A 23,570-nucleotide genomic window follows, 5' to 3' on the forward strand; every position below is an offset into this window, starting at 1 on the left:
CATGTTAGAACACTTTCCCTTGTTTAGAAGGCGCTTTAGAGTAGTCATCACGACTCTAAGACATATTTTTCCTTGCTAAATGAGCGTAATCATAAAGATGAGACATTAAACAATTGGATTTCACTTTATCATAATTTCTTTTTAAATTTCTTTTCATATATTTATTATTCATGCTCAAAATAATTTATCTTGAACTATTCATATATTTGTATTTTTTCTCATTTGCACTTTTCTTCACTAAAACTCATGCTTTATTGCGAGCTCAAAGCTCCAACGGACGTTAACGTTTTTTTGCGCTTCCTGAATGAGAGAATTAAGGTAGGTATAATTGACCTGGATTTCTTGAATGTAATAATGCTTTTATCACATCAACATAATTTAATATGTTAATTATCTTTTATTTTAAACCACAAATAAATTATACATTAAAAAAATTACTTATAATTATGTAAAAAAAGGAAACGAGTGAAAACAAAAAAACAAAAATTGGAAACTACATAGAAGCAAGAATTTGACGGTGGACTTTCAACAAATTTGTGAAATCAAGTGTCAACCACTACCGACAGTACTACACCCATTAAAAAAATATGAATCCAATTGAAGAATTTACTGTAACACCTTCAAAATCTACATTGACTAAAGAAAGTGGATCTAAAGTATCAGTACTATAGTAAAATTAAATACCCATTTTAGCTTACATCTTATCAATGTGAAAAAACCCAGTTATAATACCCATTATAGTAGATCCATTTTCTTCTATAGATCTCAGTTTCAATTGCCTTCAGCTAAAGAGAAAACTAAAAAAAGGAAAAAAAAAAAATGGCAAGGCAATCTGGGACATGTTTAAGATGTTGTTTAGTAATTTTTGCTGTAGTTTCAGCTCTTTGTGTATCTGGTCCTGCTATTTATTGGAAATTTAAGAAGGGTTTAAGGTTAAAAGCTGCTCAATCTTGTTTGCCTTGTAAATGTGATTGTTCTCCTCCACTTTCACTTCTTGAAGTTGCTCCTGGTATGTGATATTTCAGCTTGTTTTAGATCCAAGATCCTATTTTTATGCATTACTTTATGAAAAAAGATCCTGTTTTTATATGTTTTTATTCAGTTTCCTTTTCTGGGTTTTCCTTATTTGATTCATTATTTTGTTTGGTGTTAGTTTTGTTGTATGTTTTGAGGGTCAAGTTTGAGGATCTTGTCTTTGGTGTGTTTCTCATGTTGAGGTTGGATTGAGGGTTATGAATTTAAGTTTTATGCACTGATAGTGTATAGATTTTTTGATAGTGAATATTAACGTGTGATAGCTAGTTACGGTAAACCTGTAATTAACTAATAAGTGATCTGATTGTGTAAATATGTTTTACATTGTCGGTGCATAAAACTTAAACTCTTTATTATAATTTATAGATTGAGGGGAGATATTTGGTTGCGTGTTAAAGATTTATTAGGTATCTTCTTAATTATCCTGTTCACTGTTTTCTTTTGATGCAAACAAACTGTTCTTTGGTTGCAAGTTTAACACATTGGTTCTTGGTAAGGTAGGATGCCAGTGAGAAGCAGATTGTAGAATTGTTAGTGATTTGGTTGGCCTTATGGCCCTTCTGGTCTATCTCTTTTGTTGCACTGATCGTGTTCAAAAATGTGATTTTTGGTTATGTGAGAGCGAGTAAATAACAAAAGGTCTAAGGAAGTGAACCTGTCTTCAGTATCGGGTTTGGTCGATGTAATCCTTTAAGCTAGGATCGGATGCAGGTTAAAAAATGAAGGTGCATGATGGGGTTTATTCTGCTTTTGCATTTGGGTTAAACCCAGAAAAGCAAAACGGATGAATGAATGCTTTCATTAACAACTTGTTCCCCTCACACCTTATCAAAAACTTCGTCACCTCGCAAAATGTAGGGATGAAGGTCTTGCCTCTAACAAAATCAGACATTATTTAGATAACATAAATGGCCAATCTTATGATTATTGCTCGAGCTTTGTGAAGATTGAGGTCAGATCAAATTTAGTAGAAGCTTAAGTGAAGCTTTGATTGACAGGCTCTGATACCATGTAGGAAAGTAAGTACCTATTTAGCAATTAAGGGAATGTCGCATAGGATATTTTCCCTGAGTTGTTATGCTTATGTAAAGACTTTTGAGCTGTGGTAGGTACTATCACGAAGAGCTCTCAGGTACAGTTTTTCCTTCATGGTTTTGGAATCTGTTGATCAAGCCCCGCTTTAAGTTTCTACTTTTCTGGCCCCATAATTAAGCAAACTATGAAGAAAATGAGAGAAATCTTTCTGTCACACTTAACTTAATGTCTCCTTCTAATTTTAGTGAGACCCTGATTTTCTTAAAAAATAAATGGAGTATTTGGATGAAGTTGGTCCGAGTGAAGCGGTACGGGTATAGATGATTATGCAGACGACACCAACTAGTTTCGGTTTGAGGCATAGTTATTATTGTTGTGGAATTTCAAGAATCTGTCTTTGCTGAAAACTAAGGGCTGAAGAATGTAGGACTTTAGTTATATGCAACATTTAGCTGATGTTCATTAATTGATCCTTATGTTCTTTCCTGAATGCCTTAAGAAGTACGGCGTAAAGCTTCCATTCTAAGTCGTGCTTTTAAAAGAAGTACTATGCAGAGTCTCCGTCCTGGATCCACTTTTCAATGGTTCTTGAGAAGCGGATGTTAATTCTGAAGAAAGTACCAAGCACTGCACCTCCTCATTGGTTCTTTTTTACTGATATATGATAACGAACTATGCACAGAACATGTAATGGGGATATAATGATTGTTCGTAAAGTGGCATTAGTAAGGGAATCCTCTCTTTTTTGCAAGAGACATTCAATTTTGGTACGATGGATAAGATTCTCAATTCAGATCGGCACCAGGATACAATCCGAAAATTCGACCATGGATTCTTAAAATTGGAAGGGATATCTTCCAGTATGAGTGCATCTTGGTAGACCTGATCTGAAATTCATAATCTTAATTTGGTTGGTTAATATGTGCAGTTGTGTTATGAACGATATTGGCCACGAGGCTAAGATGGAGGCAAGTTTGAGAAATCGTAACAGTATGTATGGACCCAGGTAAGAGCATAAGGAGTGTGATTTGTGTAATGGGGATGAGAGATCAGATCCAGGGGGGGGGTGTGAAGAATAGAGCTAATACAACAACCACCTCTCTCACATACAGTGCTATTTATTTATTTCCTGCCCATCACAAATCGCTCCACACTCCACATTCTCCTATCCGAGACCCATCTTGGCTCTTGGTCAACATCGTTCACAACTAGTTGACAAACAAATAATGTCATTGATTTACGCCAAAGATTTTCTAAATTGTGTGTCACTAGGAGTTAGATTGCAAGGGATACTTGCATACTTTCTTGTCTGTATCGCGTCGCAATGTTCTTTTATGCCCTAACTGAGGCTGGAGACCCTAAACGACATTTATGTAGAGAAGACATTATTAGAAAGTTTTTGGCACCTTTTCTACTGCGTTTGTCCTTTCATATTCTTGTATGTTGCAAATGCGATCACTGATGCTTCTGAAACTTAGGCGTATCAAGGAATGTTGTTATTTTTTTCCTAAAGATCTCAGGCTCCACGCTTATGACCCTAATAACTGTTAGCTGCTTAGCCTTCATTGAAAGGTTATGGCTTCTATAGCTGGTCAAGCTGTTAAGCTAAACTGTGTGTGCTGGTTTTGTATATTTTATCTCCTGAAATCCACCCCTTTGATTTAAAAGAAGAAAAAAAAAGGCGAACGGGGAAATGAAAGAAATCCTAATGCTTGTGGTGTTTATTATTTTTCTTTTATCTGGTGAGATCCAGCACGATGGAGAAGTATGATCAGTCCAATGATTTGACATTAGGATTTCATCAATGTTGCATGAGAAATAGAGTGGAAGCGCGGAAACGGAGAATGAATCTTTCTAATTGTTATGATCGTTAGTGATAGGATTATGCACTTGTTTTGATGTGTTATTTCACTCGGACCATCTTCTTGCTCAATCACGATCGCATTCCTCACTCGCTCTCAGTGCAACCTCGAAAAGAATGAAAGGATGGATCCTTCTGCTGACATATTTTGTAGTTAAGCTAGTTGTTTGGATTCCTCCTTCATTTTGAAGTTCACATTGTCTTGGAATATTCTACTGTTCATGTTTTTGCTCTTATGTATTCTTTCTGATAGTTTCTATACAATGTATTTTGGTGAAGTTCTGTGGAACTTTGAGTACCAATTAAGCTAACATTATCTCGCTTTTGGTTTCCTCTTATGCAGGCTTGGCAAACCTTACAATTACAGGTGAGTTACCCTTCCTTCTTCTCCTCAAGAAATCATGTTATTCGCAGTTTCTTAAGAGAACTTGGAATATGTTCTTCCTCTAGTACGGTTATTTAGTGTCATGTGTACCAAAAGGCTATCCTTCTGCTTGTCAGCAACTATGATATTGAGATACATGTGATTGAAAATAGACGAAAATCAGTTTGAGATGTATCTTTAGAATGTTCTCTATAATCAGAGAACAGTACCACTAGATAGCATTTCCTATGTTTATGATATCCCAGTGCATCCTGATGAATACAGAAAATTACATCTCTTACAAATAAGGCTCATAAGATGATAGTGACAAACAATCCTAAATTGATTATCACCTTGGTGATGTATACTTAATCTCCTGAATGATTTCATCGAACCTGCATTTTTCTTTAAAGTTCTGACTAGGAGCTATAAATTTTTGGATCTAAAACCAAGCTATTTTGCTACTTGAACACTGCCAGACTGTAATCCATTCTAGAAAGGGTTAACGAGTTTGTAAAATTAAGCATTTTGTCCTTGGTTTTCAAGATACGAAGACACTGCCTAAATCTTCTCCGCTGCAACTCATTAGCATATTTTGGACCCTTAGATAAGGTTATGAACTATAGCGTGTATAGTGCTTAAACCAGAAAGTCTCAGGAGTGGGAAAGAGAGGAAACCAGATGGAAAAAAGCTTCTTTGGTTTAAGGAACATGCTCGTAGATGCTATATAGGGCACTCCGGTACACGAAGCATCCCGCATTCACGTAGGGTCCGTGGAAGGGCCGCACCCCAAGGGGTGTGATGTAGGCAAAGTACCTTGATGCAAGCATTTAATTCCACGACTCAAACTCTTGATCTATAGGTCACACACAGACAACTTTACCGTTGCTCCAAGGCTCCCCTGCACAGATGCTATATGTAATTTACAAATTACAATGCAAGAAATGTGTTCCGGGCCAGTCGATAAGTTTAGAGAGCCGGTTGTGATTTCCTTTTACCTAGTTCCTTCCATTTTACCATCTATTGCTTATGTTCCTTACCTTTGCAAAAGATTGTTTTTTGCCGAAACCATGACATGCTACATTGTAATGTTTCTTATTGGCATCAGACTGCGGCAAAGATGATCCGGATCTAAAGGAGGAGATGGAGAAACAGTTTGTGGATTTATTATCGGAAGAGCTGAAGTTGCAGGAAGCTGTCGACAAGGAGCACGTCCATCATATGAACATCACCTTTGTGGAGGCAAGAAGGTTAGCTTCTGAGTACCAAAAGGAGGCTGAGAAATGCATTGCTACAACGAAANCGAAACTTGTGAAGTCGGGCGAGAAAGAGCTGTCGTGTTGCTTGCCAAAGAAAAGAAGTTGACGTCCGTTTGGGAGCGTAGAGCGCGCCAAGCTGGTTGGCAAGGAGAATAAAGATTAAAAAAAAAAAAAACTAGTGAATAAGTTTATCTTTAACTGCAGTAGCTCAAATTTTGTTGTCCACTGTTGTAGCTTATGTTAGTTCTATCTCTCTATGAGCACAAAAATGCTCATATTTCTTTATCTGTATGTGTATTTACTTACTCTCCTGTATCTTTTGATCATATGAAATATATACTCTTTACATTATACTTCAGCATTGAATCCAGTTAGAACCCTTTATTGACGTCATTGTGCACTTTTTTAGCCAATTACAAGATTTCTTAGTTAAAGTGAAGTTACACTCCTCGGCTCATCATTTCCATGGTGAAGGAAAGAATGTTGGTATCAATATTTGCCAATATATGTATTATGTAGTTTTTAGCACGTTGAAACTAAGTGGGCGTTTGAACATAAGAATTGTAAAATTCCAAAAAAAAGTGAGAATTTTTTTAAAGTGAAAATGGTATTTGAAAATTAGAGTTGTGTTTGGACATGAATATAATTTTGGGTTTTGTAAGTGATTTAAGTGAAAATTTTGAAAAAATAGCTTTTTGGAGTTTTTCAAATTTTCGAAAAATTTCAAAATTCATCTTCAAGTGAAAATTGAAAATTTTATGGCCAAACACTGATTTAAAAAAAAAAAAAGTAAAAAAATTCTCATGTGCAAACGGGCTCTAAGTTTCTAACGCAAAGCTACTTTCTTTTTGTATTACCTCTTGGAATAATAAAGTAAGGAGAATTATGAGGTTTTAGGTTCAAATTTTAGCGAAAATAAAAAATATTACGTGATATTTTTTAATGTGCCTAAGCCCCAGTTGACAGAGTTATCCGGTACTAAGTTAGAATTATCAATAGAATAGTTTGCACTAAACTGATCAATAGTATAAAATTTAACTCAAATCTGTATTACTCTATGAGCAAGTTACAATTAAACCTCAAAATTTTGCATGGACGGAATTCTATATCCTCTCAAATGAAAACTGTCTACTTATATTAACACCATAAAGCACAAATGGGCAATGTTTTAAAACTTACAGTTTCTTTTTGTATTACCTCAATTTTTATAAGAGAATATAATAATACATTATGATGTTATTTTCCTTCACGTCGCAATATTATATTTCATTAAAAAGGATTACATTTTAAGGGTTGAGAAGACATATTTAGAAATAAATCTTGATAATTTTTTCAAAGCAATAATACATCTTGAGATCACAAAAAAAAAAAAAAAAAAAAACTAAGTGTGGTTATTCCCACACCGGCCTATACAAACTGAGAATGAGCAAATGCTGTACAATAAAATATGGGCTGGGCTGACTGAGAAACATACTTACCTGGACGGGGTCAATGGGCGATCAATAAGACCCATGGCCTAGGCTAGTGACCTCCATTGCACTTAGGAGGGGTGCTAACCTAAGGTCGGCTCAAGTGGTCGAGCCTACGTCATAATTTGTGGTAGTGGGGGCCTGCGTTCGCGCGGCCTCTGCCCAATCCTAAGTTCAAACGTTTGGGCCTTGTGCCCTATTCCAGCTCGAGAGCGGCCCAAGTGAAAATAATGTTCCTCCAGTTCTTTTTTGTTCAGTTGGAAAATTGAGTCTTCTACGTATTAGATTTTTATGGAAAATATTGTCTTTCCAAAATCGATAAATTTCTTGGGATGAGCCTAAGTAAAGGACAATTAGTTGTTTGGTTGGTACGGTACAATATTTAGATAAAAGAATATTAACTAGTGCATAAAAAGATAGAATGTAATGTTCTAAATTAAAGTACTTAAAAGTACAAAACTAAAAATATTTGCCAAAACTAGCAAATATCAACCTGGAGAGCAAAAACTGTACATAAAAGAATAAATTTGATCATTAGAAATGTCTTTTTACTTGCTTAGAGTTAATTGATGAACTTACAAAATAAAAGAAAGTACAATTTTAGATTTTTGTATTTATGTTATAATTAATAATATGTGTATTGTGTAATATAATATATATTTCAGTAGAGTACTAGTGTTTCGGTATTTCATTTTAAAATACCGAATACCATACCTAATGCCAATATTTTTTAAATGTAAACCAAATACCACACCAAATACCAAAATTTTCGATTTCGGTATGGTAATTCGTATTTACCAAATTATGCACAGCCTTAGTTCCTATGGCACGCTCCCTTTCTTTTGGTATCTTTAGCTTGGAACCTAATCCTTGAAATAAATACACCCCTTAATGAAAATCATGGTGCTGTCTCAAGCCAAAGCTACTCATAGTGTTTTTTGGCTGTGATTATTTTTGCTCCAATCAAGCTACGTTCGTAAGGTGAAACGGATTGGGTATTATGGGTTGGAATTTGTAAGATGAAACAGGTAACTAGTTGTGTCAAATTTATTCTCGTAATAGTTCTTGTTAGTTGTAGGAAAATTTTCATAAAACACTATCTTTACTAGTAATTAGTCATTTATAGATACCATTTGCTATATTACGGTTATAGATACCTTTTATGTGGTTATAAGATGTATTTGATGTATTTAAGCTATTGTATTCATGAATACAGTAGAAAAATAGGCGTGAATCAGGGAAGTCCAGCTAATCAGTTGTTGTATTCGAGTGTATTTGACTGTATTCATGAAGTGAAACATGAGATTACAGCTGGACAAATTATTGTATTCAACTGTATTTACGGCGTGAAATAGGGGATGCCACTGTTTTTAAAAGGGAAAGTGAATCAATTAACATAATAGACTCCTAATATAACTCAACAAACTCAATTATAACACACAAATTTTGTATTTTCAGTTATAAAAAAGATTCTCAACCGAAAAATACCCCAAAAATGTAGCAATCTTTAGAGAAATTATATAATACATATGAATACATAAATTATATTAATTAAAAAAAACTTATGAAAACCTTCATGGCATATAGCGAGACAGTGAATACAATGAAATACATAGAATACAGCGGGATACATTGAAATACAATGAGAAAAAAAAACAGTGAATACAATGAAATACATGAAATACAACGAGATACATTGAATTACAATGAAAAAAAAAAAACAATGAATACAATGAAATACATGAAAATACATTGACATATATTAACAAAAAATCATTCTACAACATCCATATCTCAATTTTTCCAATTGGCAGGGACGGTATTCACGATATCATAGATCCGCCCTCTTTCCACCCCTAATCTCCGTGCAGCATCATCAAGCCCTATGGTTTCAATACCTTCCCGATTATATAAGCTCAAAAAATTGAAACATAGGAGACCGAGAGACTTCTGTTTACGACAATAAGTAGATGTAGAATCTTCTGAAGGATCTGAAGCTAACGATATAATTGTTTCCTTTGAGGAAATTGATTCAACTGTGCGTGTGCGTGTATGGCCAAACTTTGTAAGGATTCTGAAATGGAATCGATATAAAAGAGAGAGAAAACTCCTCTCAAAGTAGACAGAGAAGAGGAAGAGTATCGGAAATTTTAATGGGATGGGGAAGAGAATAGGATGTATCAAAGTAGAGAGAGAAAGAAAATATTGTAACTGATTAGCGTATTTAGTGGCTTAGGGCTAGGAGGATTAAATATTTTGCTATAAACCTTAAAAGGTATCTATAGAACATAATTTTTTTAAATGGTATTTATTTAAAATAAATAAGGTGTTAACCTTTGCTATAGAAGTTAAAAATTCCTTAGTTGTACCACTCTCTATGGGCTCAAAGTGGCTCATTTATGTGCCAAAATTTCACGGTATAACCAGTTTTCGGACTGGTCAATCAAAAATAGCCAGCGTTTACCAAGTCAATGGAAAATAGCCACCGTTTTGCTGCAATAGAGACCGGTCCAGCATAATATACTGGAGTTTCGGTGCACTTGTGTATGAACTCCAGCATATTATGCTGGACCGGTATACTTTGCTGGCTCTAGTACAATATACTAGAGACTGGAGCACTGGTGCTCCAAACTCCAGTATATTATATTGGACCATTATACTTGCTAGAACTCCAGTATATTATGCTTGAGTTCTAGTGTATTTATGCTGGAACTCCATCATATTATGCTGGAGTTCCAGCATACTATCTTGGAACTCCAGTATAATATGTTGGAGTTCAAGTATACTTATGCTGGAACTCCAGCATAATATACTGGAGTATTTTTCGGGTTTTGAACATTGTTTTCGTTCATATTTATCTTTACATAAAAAGTGGCTAAATTTCGATTACTTTTGAAATTGGGCTATTTTTGAACGACCAGTTATAAATCTGGCTATTTTTAAAAATCACACCATTTATGTTACTCCTTCAATACATGTAAACATTATTAAGTTGATTCTTATATTGTTAAACCACGTGTATGTTAGTGCAAATGTTAGGTTCTTGGGTAATTTTCTCTGATATATCTCCATTCGTTTATGTTTGCTAGTATTTATTATGGTTTAGAAAATTGACGGTCGTTCATACACCATTTATCACATCCAGTAAAATATAATAGTCTAATTTGTTTGGATTTTTTTTATTGTTATAACGAATTGCTATTACAGAAAACATATATTATAATATAGAGAGGTCTAATTATATTATGTATTCTCACTTTGATTTTTTAACCACTATAGTTAAATTACTTGGCTTGGCATAAATATTGGGGGGGGGGGGGGGGGTTGGGTGGTGGTGGTGGTATATATTTACCATGGTAGAACAGTATTTCAGATCATATTTTTTTTTGGGCTGATATTTCTCTTGTCCATTAAATCAACGTAAAAATTATAAGCTTTGCATAAGGTGAGAAGAATTAGTTCTTTTCCCTGCGGGTAAGCAAAATGCGCATATATGAAACATAAAGTCTCCCATATCGAAAGCTAACAAAAGCCAGAAAGGAGAAAACTGATATAAAATCCGAAGGCAATGCATAAGATAAAGTATACCTTTCTCGGCCTTTTGGCTAAGATCAAGTGTAGTATCTGTTCTTATCAGTTTAATATCTGATATGTGAGTCATCGACTCACACGATATTAACTCAATTTTTTAAGGGGGAGAGTCCATTAAAGTAGCTTGCTACTTGGGCTCTCAAGCGTCGCCCATGCGTTGCACTACTGCAAGGGCCTGGCGAACCCTACCAAATCAGATCTAAATTTCTGCACTGGCCTAGATTTTGCTTTAGTATATATTTTAGCACTTAGATTATTCGATAGAATACAAATATGTTACCGACTCAAAGTAATATGCTCAATTCATGTAAATGAATACTAAGGATATGGACGTATTTATAGTAGACAAGGCAATATTTATCTCCCAGTTTTAGTCGGGCGACTATCGTGTTGCTCGTCAAGGAAAAAAATTGACATTCTTTGATTGCTCAAATTTTGTCGTCCAATGGACCTTCGACTTATCTCAACCTCAAAAGCTAGCTCAAAGGATGAAGATTGCCATATAATGGCTTGTGTTAAGTTCTATCTCTCTATGAGCGCAAAATTGCTCATATTTCGTTATCTATATATGTATTTACTTTATTACTTACTCTCCTGTACCCTATCATGATCATATGAAATATACTTTCACATTATAATTCTACGATTCGCATTTCTGATTAATAATTCTCTGGGAATTCTCTATTTGAAAGTTTGAACTTCAGAATTTTATTGGTGCCATTGTGCACTTTGCTAGCCTTATGATTTTTTTTTTGTATTACCATTTGGAGTCCAGCTACTACAAGAAATAAGCACTGATTGTGTCTCGAATTTTATAGAGAATACAATAATACATTATGATGTTATTTTTCTTCACGTTGTAATATAATATTATATTTCATAAAAAAGGAACAGATTTAAGGGTTAAGAAGACATACTTAGATAACGATCTTGTAAATGTAAAAGAGAGTGTTTTCTCTTTCTTCATTAGTTGATTAATCCCACACCGGCCAATAGAAATAGAGAATCAACAAATGCTATAGAATAAAATATGAGCTGGTCTGACAGAATAACATACTTACCTGGACGGGGTCAATGGGCGATCAAAGAGACTCATAGCCTAGGCTAGTGACCTCCATTGCACTTTGGAGGGGTGCTAGCCTAAGGTCGGCCCAAGTGGTCGAGCCTACGTCATAATTTGTGGTAGTGGGGGCCTGCGTTCGCGCGGCCCCTATCCAATCCTCAATCCAAACTTGTGAAAATGGCATGAGCTAGCCAGTTTTCGGACTGGTAACTGAAAAATAGCCAGCGTTTGGAATGTCATTGAAAATAATCATTATTTGTTACAACAACATGTAAAGTACAACTTTCAGAGATTGGAGCATCTAGGTATGAACTTCCAGCATAATATACTGGAGATTGGAGCACCTGTGTATGAACTTCCAGCATATTATGCTGGAACTCCAGCATATTATGTTGAACCAGTATATTATGCTGGAACTCCAGTATATTATGATAGAGTTCCAATATTTAGTATGTTATGCTAGAAGTTCACATGTAAAAAATTTGAACTTCAGTATATTATGCTGGAATATTTTTCGAATTTTGAACAGTATTTTCGTTCAGATTTATCTTCAGATGAAAAGTAGCTAAATTTCGATTACTTTTGAAATTGTGGCTATTTTCAATTACCTCTTGTATATCTCGCTATTTTTGAATTCTACCAAACTTTTGTGGTAGAATTCTGTTCAGGTTTCTCACTCTCCAGCTGAAGGGTCTTCTGATTCAGAGTCCTTGATCCCTGGGTTAACCAAGGATAAATATTCACAACTTATGATGCTACTTCAGCAGACACAAATTTCAGAATCACAACCCCAGTCCAGCCTCACGGCATCCGCTAACTTTGCTGGTATTTTCTCTCCACCCAGTTGTGTGAAAAAAGTATCTTATGGTGCTTTCGTGTTAACTAAAATAAATGAATGCATTTGGATTATAGACTCGGGGGCCACTAACCACATGACCACCAATAAAGGCCTTCTCTTTGACATTGAACCCTTAATCATACCATACTTAGTCACCTTGCCAAATGGTTATAAGGTCAAGGTAACTTGTACTGGTTCCATTCAATTTCTTTGCTTCACATTGGATCATGTCCTCTACATTCCTAGATTTCATTACAACCTTATCTCTATATCCAAACTTGTTTGCCAGTTGGATTCTATTGTCCTCTTTACTAAGTTTTCCTGTTTAATACAGGCCCCTTCACTGAAGAGGCCACTGGAATCGGTAAATTGGATGATGGACTTTACAGGCTTGTGCAGTCTTCTCCTTCTTTTCAATCTCATGCAACAACATGTCAATCTAGTTCTATGAATGCTCCTTTACTTTCTGAAAATGTTCCCTGTAAATACCATTCTCCATTAGTTGCTGATTCTATTTCTTGTTCTCATTATACATACCATTCTGAATTGAATAAAATGGAGATGTTATGGAATTATAGACTGGGGCATATACCTTTAGTTAGAATGAAAGAAATTCCTCATATACCTTATAAATTCTCCACTAAATAGCCCTTCACTTGTACTGTTTGTCCATTAGCAAGGGCAGCCTAGGCTACCTTTTCCTGATAGTTCTATCAAAACTACACATGCTTTCCAACTTATACATGTGGATACCTAGGGTCCTCATGGAAGCCCTACCCATAGTGGGTGTAAGTATTCCCAACCATAGTTGATGATTGCACTAGAGCTACTTGGACTCACCCTATGGGGTCTAAGAGCAATACTTTTCCTCTTATCAAAGCTTTCATTGCCATGATCAAAACACAATTCAAGTCTGTCGTACAAACTATTAGAAGTGGTAATGCTTTTGAGCTTGGGTCTAGTAATTGTGGCAGTAATTTCTTTGTTGAAAATGGAATAATTTACCAAACTTCTTGCCCCCACACACCACAATAAAATGGTGTGGTTGAAAGAACGCATAGATATCTTTTAGAAACCTCAAGAGCCCTACTCTTTCATTCTTACTTACCTATTAGATTCTGGGGAGATTGTGTGCTTACTGCTACATACCTTATAAACAGATTCCCTTCTAAGCTTCTTAACAACAAAACACCTTTTGAACTACTTTTTGGGCAACCTCTTTCTTATAACCATATTAAAACCTTTGGTTGTCTCTGTTTTGCCACAGTCCTCAAATGCCATAGGGATAAGTTTCAACCCAGAGCTGACCCTTGTGTTTTTCTAGGACATCCATTGGCTAAGAAGGGCTACAAATTATACAATTTGAAAACTAAGCTTACCTTAATATCCAGGGATGTAGTCTTCCATGAAACTGTCTTTCCCTTTGCTTCCTCTTTCAATCTTCCCAATGCTTCTCCCTCTCCTCTCAATCCTTTTGCTAGTTGGAGTTTCCCAATTGACAATTCCTTACATGATCCTCCTCCAGTTCTTGTGCCTTCACCTTCTACTTCCCTTTTACCATCTCCTCCTTCTCCACAGCAACAATCTCCCTCTTCTTCACCCACTCCACCTGCTCCCACGAGGTCTAGTAGGACTCATGTTCCTCCTGCTCATCTGCAACAATATGTTTGTAACCTTCCTCCATCTCTGTTTGGACTAGTTCTTCTTCTGCTTGTTTTCATAGTTTAGTTAACACTACTGAGGTTGAGCCCGCCTCATATCAACAGGCAACCTCCATTCCTGCATGGAAGGAAGCCATGGTAAAGGAATTTGAGGCCTTAGAAGCCAATCATACTTGGTCCATAGTTTAGTTGCCACCTTGTAAGAAACCCATTGGTTGCAAATGGGTTTATAAGATCAAGTATAGGGCTGATGGAACTGTGGAAAGATATAAGTCTGTTGGTTGTTAGGGGTGACACCCAAGTTGAGGGTGTGGACTTCACTGAAACCTTCTCCCGTGTTGTCACGTTTTCAACTGTGAAGTGCCTTGTTGATGTGGCTGTCAAACAAAACTGGCCTCTCTTTCAACTTGATGTCAAATGCCTTTTTGCATGGTGACTTGGATGAAGTTCTATATGAGGTTTCCACCTGGGTTGTCAGCCACCCCTTCATTCGGTTCTGCTTCATCTTCTTCTCCCTTGGTTTGCCTTCTTCAAAAGTCTTTAATGGTTTGAGACAGGCTTCAAGGAAATGGTATGCCAAGCTATCTCAAGCCTTATGCTCCAGGGATACTCTTCTTCTCTCAATGATTACTCCCTCTTCACTAAAAAGTCTGGTTCTTCCACTGTCTTGTTGGTTGTACATGTTGATGATATTATTCTCACTGGTAATGACTTGGCTGAAATTACTGCATTAAAGAGCTTTCTAAATAATGAGTTTAAGATCAAAGACTTGGGGGTTCTCAACTACTTTCTTGGGATTAAAGTTGCATACAATTCTGGTGGGCTACTACTCCATAAGAGAATATTTATTAAAGTCCTTCTCAAAGAGTACCATTGTGAGGCTGTTACCCCTGTTACTTGTCCTCTTGACTTGACTGTCAAGCTCAAGGCAGACATGGGAGATCCTCTTAATTCTCTTGAATCCTATAGGAGCTTGGTGGGTAGGCTCAACTTTCTCACCCACACCAGAACAGACCTGGCGTTTTCTGTGCAACATCTAAGTCAATATCTTCAGAAGCCTACCTCCTCTCACTTGCATGCAGCCTTGCATATACTTAGGTATCTTCAAGGTTTCTCTGAGGTTGGGGTGTTTATCAGCAACTTCCCCGATCTCTCACTTTTTGCTTATTGTGATAGTGACTGGGCTGCCTGCCCAGACACAAAGAGATCAGTTACTGGGTTTTGCATTCTCTTAGGGGGATCACTTATTAGTTGGAAGGCTAAGAAGTAGCCTGTTGTGTCTCTTTCTTCTACTGAGGCTGAATGTAGAGCCATTAGTAAGGTTGTAGGTGAGCTCACTTGGCTGGTTAGGTTGCTCTCTGATTTGGTATTCCTGTTCCTGCTGTTGTCGCTGTCTTCTGTGATAATCAAGCAGCCAACCAAATTGCCAAGAACCCTGTCTTTCATGAGAGGACCAAGCATATTGAGGTGGACTGCCATTTCATTAGGACAAAGCTTCATGAGGGTTTGATTGCCTTGAACCATGTTCCTACCACTTCTCAACTTGCTGATGTCTTTACTAAGCCCTTGACTGGCCTTGTTCATCATTCCCTACTGCTCAAGCTGGGGGTTCAGTCACCCTCCACCTTGAAGGGGGATGTTGGAGTTGAGAACAAGCTGGGTCAAACTGATGAGGCACATCCCACATAAGAAGCCCACTTTATGTATTTATTTGTATCACTTGTAATAGTGAGGCCCATTCTTTTGTATTAGTAGATTAGCCCGATTCTTTTATTAGTTAAGTGACCTCTTTTTTTTATTTTATATATATCCACTAATTTTGGATTCTTCTAGATACAAGAAATATTTTTCTCTTCAGCAGACTTAATAAAAATATCTGCGTCTCCTCTCTTTTCTCCCTCTCTCGTTGTTCTTCAAACCCTAGCATAAACTCTCAATCAATCTATGAAAATCAATGTTTTCACAAATACTATTGTTCATGCATGCATATTCGAAGAAAAAAACAACTACTACCATTTAGTTTTCACCCTTTTTAAAACTAAAGCAGGAAACTTTAGTCTTTATATTAAGTTAAACACTTATGTTCATCATCAGAACAACCTTGCTGCTTTTACAATGCAGGGATCAGATTGTGTACAAACACTAGTCTTTTCATATGGAATTACATGGGTTTGTTATTGTACTTATGTTTCCTAAAAATTTTCAAAGCAAAGTAATTTAAAACGTGTGAATCGATTTTAGCTTCAATTAACTATCTCTTAACATGATGAAAATCGATATCATAACATTAATTCATAATGAAGGACGTGTTTGCTTTAGAAAGGTAATGACATTATTCGTGAAACTATCAAATGAAACACCAAACTAGTTGTTGCATGCGAGGTATGACATATGATTCGATACAATTTCGTCTAAGACAAAAATAGATCAATAAGACATTTGAACTAAAAATATTCTTGAAAATTTTTGATAGCTTTTGTTTGGTTCAAGTCTTCTGCAAAAAGTTCTTTAATTTTTTTATTTCCGGTGTAAAAACATAAACTCAAAAATTCTCCTCTTTTTGCTAAACTTTGTGCTGGCTACAAAAATACTCCATAACCTAGTACATGACTATCCTTTGTTATTCCGATGTATATCGCGGCTCAGCCTGAATACTATTTTATTTATTTTTCTTTATCTTATTTTTTAACAGTAATTACTTGTAATTTCACCAACAACTACTACTCCAACTATTTTTCATAAAATAATATGCAATTATCAACAAAGAATCATGTATAGAAGTTAGAACTAGAAGTTTAATTAAATTAAGCCACTCCTTTATAGTTTCACATTATTTGGTAGAACAGATATTCAGATCATAACTTTTTTCTTTTTGACTGAAATTGTCCATTTAAATCAACGTGAAAATTATAAGTTTTGCATAAGGTGAGAAGAATTAGTTATTTCCTTCCCCTTGCAGGCAAGGAGAAGGCGCATTACGCATATATGAAATATAAAATTCTCCAGCCTACAGGATTTATACCACATCGAGAGATAACAAAAGCCAGAAAGGAGACAACTGATATAAAAGTGGCAGGCCGAGCGCAATATAAAGCAAACCTTTCTCGGCCTTTTGGCTAAGATCAAGTGTAGTATCTGTTCTTATCAGTTTAATATCTGATATGTGAGTCATTGACTCATATGATATTAACTCTATTTTTTAAGGGGGAGAGTCCACTAAAGTAGCTTGCTACCTGGGCTCTCAAGCGTCGTCCATGCGTTGCACTACTGCACGGGCCTGGCACACCTCACCAAATTTAGCCTAAATGTTTAAAGAGCCTTGCTTTATATTGCTTATTTAGTATTTATCTTTGTTCTTTGATCATACAATATTATACAAAAATGTCACTGACTCAAATTAATATACTCTATCATGTAAGTGAAAAAAAAAGTAAGGACATATTTATCTGCCCATCATGATCATGTGAAATACTTGGCAAAGACTCTTAATTTATACATTAGAGTAAACTAATTTACCATAATCTATTAGTACTAGTTAACAAGTTGGTTAATCGTATTTTGATACAAAAATATATTAAAAAGGATTAGTGTGGATTAATTTTGATGTTACTAATTTAAAAGTTCACAATCTCTATAGAAAATAAAATACACTAGAATATTATTCTCTTTTTACATTATTACATCTTTTTACTATTATATATAAGGGACAACCAAGGACTTCTGTAGTCCTCACAAAAGTTTTCAATAAATATAAACTTTTCAATTAATTACTTCTAGGTCATGACTTTATTTTTTAAAGTCAAATTAACTTTTTGTTTTATGGTTTACTTCTTAAAAGCTGTCCTACCTTATTTTTTCTGTTTTTTGATTTCTTATTTGGTGTCCGTATTGGAACCCGATTAATTCGGATTCGCATCACGTAAGGCTCATTTGGAGGAAACTTTCCCTACCAAAAATATTTTATTTCTAGACTCGAACTCGAAAACCTTAGTAAGAAAGGAGTAGCCTCATCTACTGCACTTTATTAGACTTAAAGACAAACGAATCACAAGAAAAGAACAATAATCAACCAAAAAAAAAATTTCACACACACCCGAATACAAGAAAAACCTTAATAAGACAAGAATATGAAGAAACCTGCTATTCGGCCAAACTCACCATGGCCAATGATGGCCACACTGGTGAAATACCATTACAATCCTTCATTTCAAATTAGGCTTAATAGCCACTTTTTTCCCTCCAAAATTAGTTAATAACTATTGATTATCCCAAAATATGATCCCATAAATCATCATTCTCTCATGTGAAGATCAACCAACTTCGTATGTATACCTATACTATTACGTATTTATTTTACTTTTTAAATAAAATTTATACGGATGGGAAGATCAAAAGCCTTCGTATATGTATACCTATACTATTACATTTTTTTAAAAAAAAAATTTATACGACTGGAAGATCAAAAGTCTAGTATCTATACATAATATTGATTTTATACGGTATACAAACTTATACCATACACTTATGCTAATAAAGCTTTCATTAAACACATAATTCACCACCCTTCCCCTTAACCTAAACATGAATGCTAACCTAGAAACTAGTTTGGAGCCATTAAACCCGAATAACAACCTAGAAACTAGGTCGGAGCAACTAAGGAATGCATTACNGTATTTTCCTCCAAAGGTCGTCTGGACCCGTCTCAATGATGAGTGGCCGGTTGGAGGCCTGCTTGCTTGACTCAGCTAGGTGTTCAGGGGTATAGACTCTCCCAGTTCTTGTCATACCCTGTGCTGCAACAGTCTCTTCGAACCTGACTTTGCCTTTCCTCCTAGCCTCGGCTGTATAATCCCAGGGTATAGCTTTTTGTATGGAATGACGGCATGGTGGACATCGCCACTAGGATCGGTGCGGCCACCTTTACTTCGAATGGGACATGTTCTTTGGGTGGCAAAAAACTGCAACCTCAAATGGTGCTGGTGCCTTTGTTGATGGCGCTGCTTCAAACTCAAGAGGGATAGACACATCTACCTCAGTGACCTCAGACGGTTGGATCTGGACTATGATGGGGTTGAGAGTAACTGCTGGTTTCTTTGGATCATCGCCTTCTGCGATCAACCCGATGGATCCCAATCATCCTCTACTTCAATCATGTGAATACCCCCGCCTTTATGGTCTGGTAGAGGGTTGTTGCGGATGTTCGGAGTGGCTTCCTTTGCTACAATGACATTGTTATCAATCAGAGACTGTATCTTGTCTTTTAGAGAGCGACATTCATCGATGGTGTGTCCCTTCATGCCGGAGTGGTATGTACAAGACTTGTTTGGGTTAACCCACTGAGAAGGATTCTCAGGGGTTGTAGCAGGGACGGGGGTGACATAACCGGCGGCTTTGAATCTCTCATATAGTTGATCAATGGGTTCGACGATAGTTGTGTATTATTTTGGAGGCCTCCGATCAAAATTAGGTCGGGGCCTAGGGAAGTTTTGGCATGCGGGGGGTGATTGGTAATGAGATGGTCGAGCATTGTAAGCTTGGTAGACATGAGCGGGCTGGGAGTATCTGGGTGAGGTAGGCTGATATGTGGGAGGTGGAGGTGACTGATAAGTTGGTGGTGGAGCATGGTAGGAGGGTGCTTGGTAATTTGGGGCTGGCTGATATGTGAGTGGAGGTATTGGGTAGGTTTGGTATTTGAGAGGAGACTTGGTCCTTCGTGCAACCATCACGGCCCCTACGTCCCTCTTCTTAGACACACCACCAGACTACAAGGCCTTATTTGTAGCTTGCAAGGCCTCGAAGTTTGTAACCATACCGCTCTTAATACCTTCTTCAATTCGTTCCCCCAGTTTGATGATGTTGTCGATGCCCCCTTTTTCTAAAGGCGAAATAGGGTTTACGACATTTGGGCGGGCAAACTCTTTTCCTTTTTGGGAATTGGGTTTGGGATTTTGAAGAGTCGCCACCTAATGATTAAAGTGCATTAGGACACTAAGAAGGGTTTGAGTTTGAAGAACCAGAGTTTGGGTAAGGGCTAGAAATTATCTCGAGGGGAAGGTGTTAGGCATCCCTCAAGATCCACTAGTGTGGTTCCCGGCCATGTTATAATTATGACTTCACATAATCAAGTAAGCAATTAAGGTCTCAAATAGAAGGGGTTCACATACAACATTACAAGTAGGCCGAAACTTGAGAAAAGGTAAAGAGGGCAGAAATTTTATGAAAGATTTAAACAATTCTACAAGAAATAGATGAAAGCAAATAAAAGGGAGGGGGTCCTAGGTTTATGATTAATATGGATCACATCAATGCAATACCAGGTAATCACTCCTCAAAAGAGGGTCTACACATGATATTAGCACACCAGTCATCATATCCATATTCTACCCTTCCCACCCCGTAAAGGTTATCTAAAAATGCGTGGGTTGGTCACGAATGCTTATTGCGTGCTATTACCCGTCCCATCCTATAAGTCCTGGAGGGTATTTGGGACTACTATTCCTACAAGGTAAGGACTAGGCTGAACCCTTAGGTTTATAGGATAAAGTGCTAAGCGACATACATAACAAATATGACAGCACATAAGGGGACACATAAAGACAAATAAAGGCTCACAGATCCCTCCATAAGTACACATGTAATTAGCACGTCTCAAACACATTTAAGGTCTCAAAGATGGGAGTTTAAAAACAGGAATGTTGAAGTTAAAACAGTAGGTTTCAAGAAGACATATTTTGGCAACTTAGCAGTGAAAGCAGAAGGTTCAGTTAAGACTGAGTGATTTGAAGAATGATCGATTTTCAGAAATACAACAGTTTAAAGACGACAGAAAGATTTAGAAGTATACAGCAGTTTAGAGTTTAGTAAAATATAGATAAAAATCGTTAAAGCATGGGTTTTAAAAATAATGTAGTGATTCGAAAAGAAGTGACTTGAAGATACAGTAGCTTAACGAGATGCAGGACAAGTATTCAAAATAGCACGATTTTGGGCAGAGAGTGGTAACCCAGTAGTTGAAAACATAATAGAACAAGAATCAAAAAATCAGTGAGAGTAAATAGATGCACAATTTCTAGATTATTTTAAGATAGAGCGGGAGTTTTAAAAGCAGAGTGAACTTCAGAGAGGCAAAACAAGAATGGGAGCAGCAGAGTTCAAAATATTAAAAGAGGCTGATTGGTCCTAAACCGGTAAAACATGATTAATTGATTTTTTTTATACGCATTAGGCCTAAAGTTTGCCTAGCCGTCGTATACATTGCCTAATTATCTTAAAGGGTGAACATGCATATTTTGATTTTTCAGTTTTAAGAGGGATACACTTACAAAGACGTTTCGAACAGTTTAACCAGATTTTGTGGGATTCATGCTAATCAGGCGTTTAACAATTGCAACTCAGACAAGTATAAAACCCTAAACAACAGGATATCTAATGCACATAGGAGTACCTAAAACATGATTTCTAAATGCTAATGATTATGAGAATGCAGCAATAGCCTTATAACAATTTATTTGCTTGTTATTAACTGATCATGGTTACGAAATGAGTATAATAACAGGCTGAAAGTAAAGAACCTAGAGCAGGATTTCTAATGTATGAGATGCATGTCCTATACAAGTTATCTATTGCACAAATAAGTAAATAAAGTCCTATAAGCATGTTTTCTACCCATTACTTAAACTAGGCATGCATAACCCCCCATATTCACTATCCAACCGCAATCATTCGTTTACAAATTATTACAAACCAATGATAGCTGAATTACAGTAATAAAAAAAAAAAGAAGTTATTCTATAGGGAACCTTCAATCAGGCCCATTCTTCCAACCTCACTCCTTTCGAGTTTCGCAGCCTTAATATGGACGGGGCGCGGCAAAGCTCCCTAGGGCCCTCAGTGGGTCCCTGGCCAATACCAGCACCCAAGTAAATTGCCAAAATGTTGGACAGGTGCAGTGTGGAATTACCATCCTTGTGTGTCAATGTTCAACGAGTACTCAGGGGTACTCAAGGCAGTGCTTACACGAAGGGGGTAGGACCTAATTTCTAAGAGTAGTGTGAAGTGCAGGAAGGAGAGGAAAGTTTGTAGTTTAATGAGTTTACAAAAAATTGGAGAGCTGTTTTCGAAAGATTAACTTGAATCAAACCGGAGCACTGATCAAAGGTTCAATAGTATAGAGTTGCATACAAGGATAATGGGCAAAGGGGACAAATAGATCACATAACAACACCAAGAGATACAGAGACTTATGCAAACTCACTAAGCATGAGTACACAAAATCAAAGAGATTTAGGGGACCTAGAAATGGTCGAATTTAGACATAATAGTAGGCAGTAACAGAATGTAGTTATAACAGGCAAGATTAGGAGTAAACAATAGTCATAAGCATGCAAGTCATAAGTAGTAATAATAGATAAAGGGTGCAGGGGGTCGGGGACACATGATACTTGAACAAGGGAAAGAAATATTCTAACAGATGTACACAATAATAGGCAAGGCTCATAGCAAGTATTGACTTAACCATAAACGTGTAAAGAGATAAGCATGGCAAGTATCACCGGGCAAACAGGGGGTCAACTACATGTTGCACAGTAGAAGCATAGGTAGAAAACAATTAAGAATATAACATACTGAAGTAGTAACAACCACATTGGTTTGGAACTTTGAAATTAGTCAGGACATACCAGCAATAAGGGAGCACAATAGAATGCAAGAGCCAAATATGAGCACAATATTAGCCTTGGCTTTTCAGCCGGCTAATAATAGTCAAAAGTAGGGAACATCAGTTGAGCAAGAGAGAAAAAGAGAGAAACAACACAAGAGAGAGAGAGAGCAATGTTTATTGCTGTGTGTGTTTGTGATGTGCATTGTATCAGTGTGTAATGCAAAAGAGAATGGGGGTACTTATAGTACTGAAGACGAGTAAACAAACAAGGTAACAATCAATAATTCAACAATAATTATGGAACTGGGTATCCATCATAATCAAATCAGCATAAGAACTCCCCTTTAATTAAGGAATCAAAGTCAAACGGTAATAAGCAATTATTTAAAAGGAAAGAAATCATAAGGCATAGTATGATCACATAAGGAAACAGAATAGCATAAGGTATACAATAAAGTCTAGGTACATGATACTTAATTAGGGAAATATGTCAGACAAATCAACAACATATTTGTGCACATATATAGGGCAGAATACTACTTTAATTCTGGAAAATAGTCACAAAATAATGAACGAGATTGAAAACCTAGGGGGATCAGTATTAACTGAGGAAGGTATCACACAAATTAAGGAAGCAATTCGAAATCAATACCAAATTATAAGGAAAATACGCAAAATCATAATTTTTAAGGCAAGTATCATAGTCTTAAAGCGAACTTGTAAGAATCAGTATAA

At 36.4% G+C, this 23,570-nt stretch overlaps 1 pseudogene across 1 annotated transcript; it reads left to right on the top strand.

Moving 5' to 3' along the window:
- The first annotated feature begins 539 nt into the window (after positions 1–539).
- Positions 540–5,942, top strand: LOC109237001 (annotated as a pseudogene). Its single transcript, XR_002069587.1, has 3 exons — positions 540–1,009; positions 4,275–4,298; positions 5,404–5,942. The product of XR_002069587.1 is annotated as an uncharacterized LOC109237001 (transcript).
- The last annotated feature ends 17,628 nt before the right edge of the window (positions 5,943–23,570 follow it).

This window comes from Nicotiana attenuata, unplaced genomic scaffold (genome assembly GCF_001879085.1).
Source record: "Nicotiana attenuata strain UT unplaced genomic scaffold, NIATTr2, whole genome shotgun sequence".
In the NCBI taxonomy this organism is placed as follows: Eukaryota; Viridiplantae; Streptophyta; class Magnoliopsida; order Solanales; family Solanaceae; genus Nicotiana; species Nicotiana attenuata.